Source organism: Silene latifolia, chromosome 7 (assembly GCF_048544455.1).
Source record: "Silene latifolia isolate original U9 population chromosome 7, ASM4854445v1, whole genome shotgun sequence".
In the NCBI taxonomy this organism is placed as follows: domain Eukaryota; kingdom Viridiplantae; phylum Streptophyta; class Magnoliopsida; order Caryophyllales; family Caryophyllaceae; genus Silene; species Silene latifolia.
The window spans coordinates 17,148,399-17,158,758 of NC_133532.1; positions in this window are offsets into that span (position 1 = coordinate 17,148,399).

The window sequence follows — 10,360 nt, forward strand, 5'->3', positions numbered from 1 at the left end:
CAATTTTGCTTCTCAAAGCAAAGACTCATTGAGTTAAGTGGGAGCATTCTCTTAAACCGTTAAGATGAGGACGAGGTTCAAGAAGTAAGGATTATAATGGAATTGATACAAGGTAATGTTAAAGGTAAAGTTGTTGAGAATGACGATACTAAACCTATCAATCCCGACCGATAAAGTTTCCATTGTCCTAAATGTTGGACGCAAGAAAGGAAACTACCCCAAATTATTGAAGAATCAACAAGTTAGTTGTGGGACATCTAATGGGACCTTCTTCGTTAAATGTTTATTTGATTAAACATAATTTTGCTAGTATTACTTCGTCAATATTAGAAACCGGTGGTGGTTTTCATCATTATGTTTGATACATAGGATGATTAGAATATGACGACTAGCAACAATGAAGTCAAGAGATAGAGTCATTGTGTACTAAATCTAGTTTTCGGGTTTGGAATTGTACTTAATTGTGACTATTAAGTACATAAACTCTAAATAAGAATACAATTTGTTAAAGATACAAAAGAGGTTTCACTTTTGTGACCCTATACACCATGATTTGATGTATGGCTAGCCCATCATCAAGGTGATTATATTCTAAACCAAACTAGAATAATATATCATGAAGATGATGCAAGACTCAAAAATTGGTAACCCAAGATTAAATCTTAAAATTTTGGAATGATGAACGCAAAGAGTTATCGAGTACTCTTGAAACCACTAGATTGTTAATGGTATATGCGTATCTTGTATTCAAAGCAAGATGTCTCGTGCCTTTTGGTTGAAAAGGAGATCGAGGTTATAAATCATTGATCCATAATAGGTTGATCATTCTCTTTTACCAACGATTTAAGTTGACGCTAATGTGTTAACTTAATAAGGTAAATAGAAAATCTTTAAAGAAGTTTAAAGAGTTAAAGAAATCACGATTTAGTCGTGATGGGATTATCAAAGTGAAGACTTTGATATAAGCCAATGGAAATGTGATCTAATATCACAAGTTAATCTCTCTTAGCACGCATTATGAAATAATGTGTGATTGGATAAGAAATCAAACGCTATTCGATATGGTTTGGACTTCAATCAAGTTACTTTGAGTTACTTGATCCTTTTGGGGATTTTATCATCTTTGTCTAAATTATTTTTCCACTAAATCGAATCATATGAGATATGAAATGGTAAGGGTACCATGTTTGTAAGTTTTCACAAGAAACAAATGCTCTTTTTTCTCTTTCCAATTATCACGAGTACACCGGGTTTGTGGCTCGTGAAGCTGTCTTTCTAAAATGCAAGTTTATTTCTAGAAGACAGAGTGGGAGAAAATTATTCAAGAGCCACAAAGAATGTTATGTCGCAAGAAACTGGTATTTCTTGGCTACATGAGACATTTTGTGTAAAATATTGTTTCTTTAAAACCTAGGAGGTTAAATTCGTCACTTGTTAAAAATGATGAATTCATGCTACTTTTAAGAAAGAAAAGAGCTTATAACTTACAAAAGAAATTGTTTGATTCAAGTTGATTACTTCTAGAAAGTAATGAACATATGACTTACATAAGAGTGTTTAAGTCACAACTCAATACAAGGCTTAGAGTCATAAAAATCCGAATCAAAAGGGCTTGATTAGTGACAAAGGGTTTTGCACTAATAAAGAGATATTTCAAAACAAAATTGGTTGCAAAGGGTTTTGCACTAATTGAAATGATTAAGTCTATTTGGATCTTCTTAGGGATTGTGTTTCATTATGAGGTTATGAAATACATAGCGAGTGAATCTAAAACCCACTTCTTCAATAGAAGGAATGTATTCAATACATGTCTTGAGTTTAGTAGATTCTTGCAACCCTAAGATAATGTGAAACTTGAGAGAGGGTCTTAAGTAGGACATCAATGAGTTAGAATCAACATTTTGATCATGTGATAAAACATTTCTCGATAAGTCGAGAAGTTGTGTTTATACATGGAGTTTAGTGGGAGTTACGGAAATTTTAATTAGTCCGATATGTGGATGACATATTGATCATTAAGAATGATTTAAGACTTTTGGAGTAATAGAATACATCTTTAATATCTAGATTTATGTAGATAAATCCATGTGATATTAGCGTCATATAAGAAGTCTTGTGTTGATAAGATTCATGACTAAGTTCAATTAAATTGAACAGTTTTGATTGATTTCATTTGCTTCCGCTGCCGAATCAATTAAAAGTAATGATGTATAACACTTCATATACCTTGAGTATGATGAATTGTTTTCAAAATCGAATTCAAGTAATCTTTACCAAGTAAGCAATAAAGATTACCCTTAAGTGCTTGCAGAAGCATTAAGGAAGTAAAGCAAAGTGTTTATGATGCAATTTTGTGTAAGGGTGTTACACAAGTGACAATTGACAATTGAGATTGCGCATGGTTTCCGACAAAACCATAATCAAAACACATTAGGATGGTTAAGATACCATTGTGGCTATGTTAATTAAGAAGTAGATTTTCTAGAATCGTTCTAGGCAATAAAGAACAATGAGAGATATTTATAACGAAAATTGAGTACACTTGCGATCATGAGATGTGCAAGAATAATGAGTCCCGCACACTGTGAAAACAATGGGAGCTATTCTTAGGCTAGAGGGCCTATGTCTTGATTGGATCTCGACACGTACTCAGAAAGTTTTGTAATGCAAATGTATACATTACAAAGGAAAACGAGTATGTAGTGAGGTTGAGTAAGGTACAAGACATTGATAAAACCTACTAACCAAAGCCTTCTCAAAGGCTAAACATGATGAGTCATGTCATTTCAATTGAATTGAAATGAACAACTATGTACAAGATCAAATTAGATTATAGAACATGAAATAGTAATCAGGCATTGACTATTCATATGTGATAATCGCATTTGTCGTTCGAGTTTTACTTTAAAACTCTTTTATTATACTTTGTTACATCCAAACGGGTTGTAGAGACAATTGAACCCCGTTAAAGTGAACACGGATTAGCATTGTATTCGCCCATAGTCACTTATATGAGGTGACGTCTCGAAGTGACTAGAGTGTGATGCGATTGATGGCAAGTTCAAGTGCCATAGAGTCATGTGAGATGACTAGTCGATCACATAGGCACATTTGTTAGGAACACTTTGTCGGGCAAAGTGACCGCTTATAGAGTTCTCGGCAAATTTATAAAGCCTGGTCGTGGCGAGAGCTACTATAGTATTCTAATGAGTCAATTCTTTTGACTAAAGACTGTTCGCCTAAGATGGCACAGTTTCAGATTAACTTTGATTTGTGTTACTACGACCTTCGTAAATGGGGTCAAATGGGCATATTTTGGGTTATGATGGCTGTGGCTAGTCGAAGGGAATAAGTGCGATAGGAATTGTCCACCCCTTGTCGGGGTTAAAACAATATCTCAGGGCCACTCGAGGAGTAATGAACGGAAATACGTGGCCACGCTCGGAATGTATCTATGGTGGATAAATTCCGGTCAATCGATTATTCTCCGGATCGAGGAAACCACTCTCGATATGATCACTTGCAAGTACGATCCGAAAGACACCTTGCATTGAGTGGGAGATAGTAATAGGACAAGAGAATTGGTGACGCACACTTGTCGAGGACAAGTGGGAGATTGTTGGGAAATGTGTCCTCAACAATAGTGCGATCACATGATTTAAATATCATTATTAAATCTCATGCCAAGAATACGAAAGGGATGATACATTACATATATATAGTCAACTGGTCCACACATATCGATAATGATTGGCTGGCTAGAGTTTGACATTACTGTCGTGCGACGGTGGTGATCAGTTGATCCCTTGAGGTCACACCTAAAGGACGATTCCCTTAATTGAAAAGGTTAATTAGTTGTATACCGATACAGACTAATTAATTCCTTAAAATTGAACAATTCGATTTGTGAGAGAGAATATTGATATCTTATTGTAATGGGATTAAATAAGATTTATTTTAGTAATAAAATGCTTTGTTGCTAAAATTATTTATTGTTTGAGAAACAATAAAGATAAGAATGAATGGTTAATTATAATTACAAGAAGTTGTGAATTATAACTATATGACCCATTTTATTTATGTGATCAAGTATCACTAGTCAATTTGTTGTATGAAATTTAATTAATTCATGAAATGATATTTATGTGATAAATATGCATCAAATTAATTAATAACATGTAACATTCTACATGTGACATATTGTGTGACAAATGACAAATTGACAAAATAAAATGGTAGTCCATTTTAAGTATATGGGCCGAAAATGGAGGGTGTGTTAGTGGGTTTTGGTAGTTTTATTTTATTTGATAAAATAAACATAATGATGCCTACCTACTACTAGTCTTACACATCTTACACACCTACTATTTTTGAGAAGAGTAAAAGAAAAAGAAATGATGCCATTTTAGGCTCCTAAAACCGTGACACTCCCTCTACTAGGAGGTGAGTTGGTTCTTTTCTTTTTCTTACACTACCATTCAATTAACATGCAAAAAAATGTTCATGAATATTCTCTCTTCTCTCTCCTTAATATTCATTAAAAAGATGAGTATTTAATTCAAATTGTTCATATAAATTACTAAGATTACTAGAAGTAGTATATGAGTATTAGTAATAGATTTTAAGGTAAACTACAATACAAACATCTAGTACATGTTTATTTGTGGGATTAAGGGATTGTCTTGGGTGCTACTAATTGGAGAATCTCTACTTTGGGATTTTTGTATGTTCATCCATTATTGGAAAGCTCAAGAACTAACAAGAAGGAGATCTTGTTGGTGCCCAATATGACCGAATTTCATATGGTGAGAAAATGTTTTCTTATCTTCTTTTGTTTTAGTTTGCATGCATAAAATCCAACTTTAATTTTATGACAAATTAAATTAAAACATATATGAATATGTTAGTATATAGATCTACTTTTCCTACAGGTCTAACCTCGAAAATGGGCTAGTCCAAAGGCATTGAATAAAGCTCACCTAGTTTTTGTCATAGCCTAGTTTTTACAAAGGTCTTACCTAGTTTTTGGTTTAGTCTTACCTAGTTCTTCTACATAGCCTAGAACTCACCACAAAGCATTAAAGGCTAGCCTTGGGCATCAAGGATTTCGGCCTATATAAGGCTTGTAGTCCTCATTTGTTTATCATCCAATTTTGAAGAAAAAAACTTGAGAGTATTCTCTAAAAACTTGTCTTATCTTCTTGTGTTGTTACACGAGTGGTTTGGCTTAAGAGGTCGAAACGCGATTTCGCACCTTGCTTGAACGAGGGACGTGATCCTAAGTTTAAGTCGGATTGTTTGACGAGTATCAAACAATTCACCCATTGGCGTAGCTATAGGTCTAGCTACGACAAATATCCTTTCTTTTTCATTCAAAACTCACTACGAATATACGGATTGATCGGGTTGCACCTAGTGCATTCGGATCCTTCGTCTATTTGCTAGTACAAGTCAAGACTTCCACTTGCGATTCACATCAATTCCTCCAGAAACGGTTCCTACCGTCAAAGCTCGTCAAGCACCTTGCTTAGACGAACAAGCTGTTAGTCTATTGTTTGGAGAGGATCGATTTGTTAGAGCCGCGCAGGATGAGATCATTACCATGATACTTCAAGACGATCACTAATCAAGACGATCCAAGGGTCTTGCTTAGCCTTGGGCTAGTACAAGTCAAGACTTCCGCTTGCGATTCACATCAATTGTGGTATCAGAGCTTCGGCTCTTGATTTCCACTAATCAAGACGATCCAAGGGTCTTGATTTCTTCGCAAAAAAAAAAAAAAAAATTACTGTTCACGTCCGGTACTGTTCACGGTACTATTCATCAACAAAAAAAAAAAATGGATCCCAACAATCCTAATCTTCTTCAAAATCTTATAGAAGCACTACAAAATCTTTCGGAACTTGGCGTGAACAGAACACCACGTCGAGGAGAACAAAGTCGAGAAGAATTCAAAGTAAGTGAACTACCCGAGTTTGTGGGAGGCACGGATCCCGAGGATTACCTCGAATGGGAGAGGAAGATTGAACGGATGTTTGAGTTCAAAGACTTGGATGACGAAAAGTGTTGCAAGTACGCCATTCTACGACTAAGTCGTGGAGCCTCCCTATGGTATGAAGGCTTTAAGGCAAAACGTGCCCGGGCCGGAAAGGAAAAGATATCCTCTTGGGAATCTCTCAAAAGGAAACTACGCAAGATATACGTCCCAGCCACGTATAGGCTCACGACATATCGCAAGATTGCCGAGTTGACTCAAGAGAGGAGCAGTGTCTCAGATTACATAAATGAGTTTGAAAATCTTACTTTGATGGGAGGAATAGAGGAAAGTGAAGACTTGAAGATGGCTCGATTCCTTCGTGGACTAAATCGTAACATAGCCAATTCGGTTGAATTACATCTTACGCCGACTTCGATTCCTTGTGTAATCTATGTCTCAAGGTAGAAGCCCAAGGAAAGGCCAAGCTCACTCCAACTCATGGTGAGGGTGGTCGAAGCCGGGAGGAGCGAAGGACACTCAAGGGGAAGTCCGAGCGATCGTACGATTGAAACTACACCTAAGAAGATTTCCACCCCTGAGTCCGCTCCCAAGATATCCGTTCCTAAAGAGACAAGTTTATCTAGAGTACGATGTTTCAAATGCCAAGGATTTGGGCATTTTCAGAACGCATGCCCAAATAAGAGAAACATTGCACTAAGGGAAGCTATTGTCGTTCGAGACGAGTTGTATGATGAAGAGGAACGATTGGGTGATGTGTTCAACTTCGAAGAAAGAGAAGAGGAGGGGAACGATAGAGATATCGAAACTTATGATGCTCCTAACTATGATTGTGCTTTAGTTCTTCGTGCTTTGCAGACTCAATCCACACCAATTGAGGCAGAACAAAGGAACCAGATTTTTCACACCAAATGTCAAGTGAAGGACAAGTGGTGTAGCCTAATCATCGATGGAGGGAGTTGTACCAACGTTGCTTCTACAAAGATGGTGGACAAGTTGGGATTGGATACCATACCTCATCCCAAACCATATGTGTTACATTGGCTTGATGACGGGAACAAGGTGAAGGTCACCAAACAAGTCAAAGTGGCGTTAACAATGGGCTCCTATGACGACAATATCTTGTGTGACGTAGTGCCAATGGATGCATGCCACGTACTCTTGGGGCGTCCATGGCAATTCGATCGCAATGTCATACACCGCGACCGAAGCAACGAATATGAATTGGTCGACAAGGGTAAGAAGCTTGTCCTAAGACCGATGGCACCTAGTGCTGTCCGTTCTTTGGGCACCCCACAGAGGAAGACCGCAAGCATGACCATGTTTTCAAGTGAGCAATAAAGGTGGTTATGTCTATCTTATGGTGGTCAACGAGGTACCAAAATTTGAGATCAAGGATGCCCAACTAGCGGCGCTCTTAAAGGAATTCGAGGACGTTTTCCCTGAAGATTTACCACCGGGATTGCCGCCTATCCGCGGGATCGAACATCAAATCGATCTCATTCCTGGAGCTGCGTTATCTAACAAGGCAGCCTATCGATGCAACCCAACAGAGACCAAGGAGTTGCAGCGCCAAATCGAGGAGCTAATGGAACGAGGCTATGTTCGTGAAAGCATGAGTCCATGTGTCGTTCCTACTCTTCTTGTCCCGAAAAAGGATGGGAGTTGGCGGATGTGCATCGATAGTAGAGCCGTGAACAACATAACTATCAAGTACCGTTTCCCGATTCCAAGACTTGATGACATGCTTGATGAGTTGCATGGCTCCGAGATCTTTTCTAAGATCGACCTGAGGAGTGGCTATCATCAGATACGAATGCGGGAAGGTGACGAATGGAAAACCGCGTTCAAGACCAAACATGGGTTGTACGAATGGACTGTCATGCCGTTCGGGTTAACCAACGCTCCGAGTACTTTCATGCGGCTCATGAACGAGGTACTCAAACCATTCTTGGGAAAATTTTTGGTTGTTTATTTAGATGATATCTTGGTTTACAGTCAAAGCAAAGAAGATCACTTCAAACACCTTCGCAAAGTGTTCGAAACTCTCCGAGGACAAAAGCTATATGGAAAGAAGGAGAAATGTTCATTCTTGGTCGAGAGTGTCATATTTCTCGGCTATGTGGTTTCTAAAGATGGAGTTTCAGTGGACCAGTCAAAGATCGAGGCCATTAAGTCATGGCCTACGCCTAAGTCCGTCACAGAGGTTCGGTCTTTCCAAGGACTTGCGTCATTCTACCAAAGATTCATAAAAGATTTCAGCACCATCACGAGTCCCATCACCGAGTGTTTAAAAAAGGGAACATTTGTATGGACCGAGGCTGCTCAAAGGGCTTTCGAGACGATTATCCAACGGCTTTGTGAAGCACCGATACTAGCACTTCCCGATTTTACTCAACCCTTCGAGGTAGAGTGTGATGCGAGCGGTGTTGGAATTGGAGATGTGTTGGTCCAAGGAAAGCGACCCATTGCTTATTTTTCCGAAAAGCTAAGTGGAGCTCGGCTCAAATATTGTACTTATGACAAGGAGTTCTACGCCATAGTGAGAGCACTCAACCATTGGAGCCACTATCTTCGCCCAAATCACTTCATTCTACATTCAGACCATGAATCCTTAAAATACATCAATGGGCCATGAGAGGCCGAGCTTAAGACATGCCAAATGGGTTGAATTTCTTCAATCCTTTCATTTCTCATCGAAATATAAGGATGGTAAAAGCAATGTGGTGGCCGACGCTCTTTCCCGACGCTACTCTTTTTACCGAACGTGCTTGATGTTCGCCGCTTGATTCGAGACCTTGAAAGATTACTACGAAACTGATCCCGACTTTGGTGAAATGTTTAGGATAAGCCAAACAGGACCCCGAGGCGAGTTCATAATTCAAGATGGATTTCTTTTCAAAGGAAATCAGTTGTGTGTACCCAAGCATCAAGTCCGGGAGTTATTGATACGAGAAGCTCATGGGGGAGGAGTTGGTGGACATTTTAGTGTCACTAAGACTATGGAGGTCCTTAAAGAGCATGTCTATTGGCCTCGAATGCTGAAGGACGTGCAAGATGTGATTCGTAAGTGTGTCATTTGTCACGTTGCAAAGAGTACCTTCAAGCCAGAGGAGTACACGCCCTTACCGATCCCTAACAGGCCATGGGAAGACGTGTCCATGGATTTTATTGTTGCTCTACCACGAACCCAAAGGGGTAAGGACGCAATCATGGTCGTAGTGGATCGATTTTCCAAGATGGCCCATTTTATTGCATGTCACAAGACAGATGACGCTAATAACGTAGCCGACTTATACTTTCGAGAAATACTCCGCCTTCATGGAGCCCCAAGGACGATAGTCTCCAATCGTGACTCAAGGTTCTTAAGCTATTTTTGGAACACTCTGTGGAAGAAGGTGGGTACCAAACTGTTATTTAGTACCTCTCACCATCCTCAAACCGATGGTCAAACGGAAGTGACAAACCGCACTCTTGGGGTATTACTACGTGACCTCGTGAACAAAACTCAGAAGGATTGGGATCTAAAACTCGCTCATGCCGAGTTTGCCTACAATAGGTCTCCATCATACGCAACGAAGCACTCTCCTTTTGAGATCGTGTATGGCGTAAATCCCTACCTACCACTCGATCTCATTCCCTTACCCGAGGGCGAGCTAGTACACAAAAGCGCGGAAGAAAAGGTAAAATCCATGATTAAACTACATGAGCAGGTTCGCTCCAGAATTGAGTCCGTCAATGAGGTATACAAGCAAAGAGCCAACAAAACCCGCCCACCAAGGGTTTTCAAGGAAGGAGATTTGGTTTGGGTGCATCTAAGGAAAGAACGATTCCCAGGCAAACGAAAGAACAAACTCATGCCGCGCGCAGAAGGTCCTTACAAGGTGATTTCGAAGTATGGAGACAATGCCTACAAGGTCGAACTCCCAGGGGACTACGGTGTCCACGCCACTTTCAATGTGGGTGATCTCTCTCCTTACATCGAGGATAATGGGATTGCAGAATTGAGGACAATTCCTTTCAAAGGGGGAGGGATTGATGTGAATACGAATCACCTTGATGAAATAATTCTCGAAACAAGCGACCAAGATAACCCGAGTCACCAAGCATGGATCGGTTCGAATAATAGTCGAGAAAAGTGCATGATCACCCGCCAATGGGACGGGTAGAACCGTGTGGAGAAAGGAGAACCGTGTGGAGCAAGGTCTAACCTCGAAAATGGGCTAGTCCAAAGGCATTGAATAAAGCTCACCTAGTTTTTGTCATAGCCTAGTTTTTACAAAGGTCTTACCTAGTTTTTGGTTTAGTCTTACCTAGTTCTTCTACATAGCCTAGAACTCACCACAAAGCATTAAAGGCTAGCCT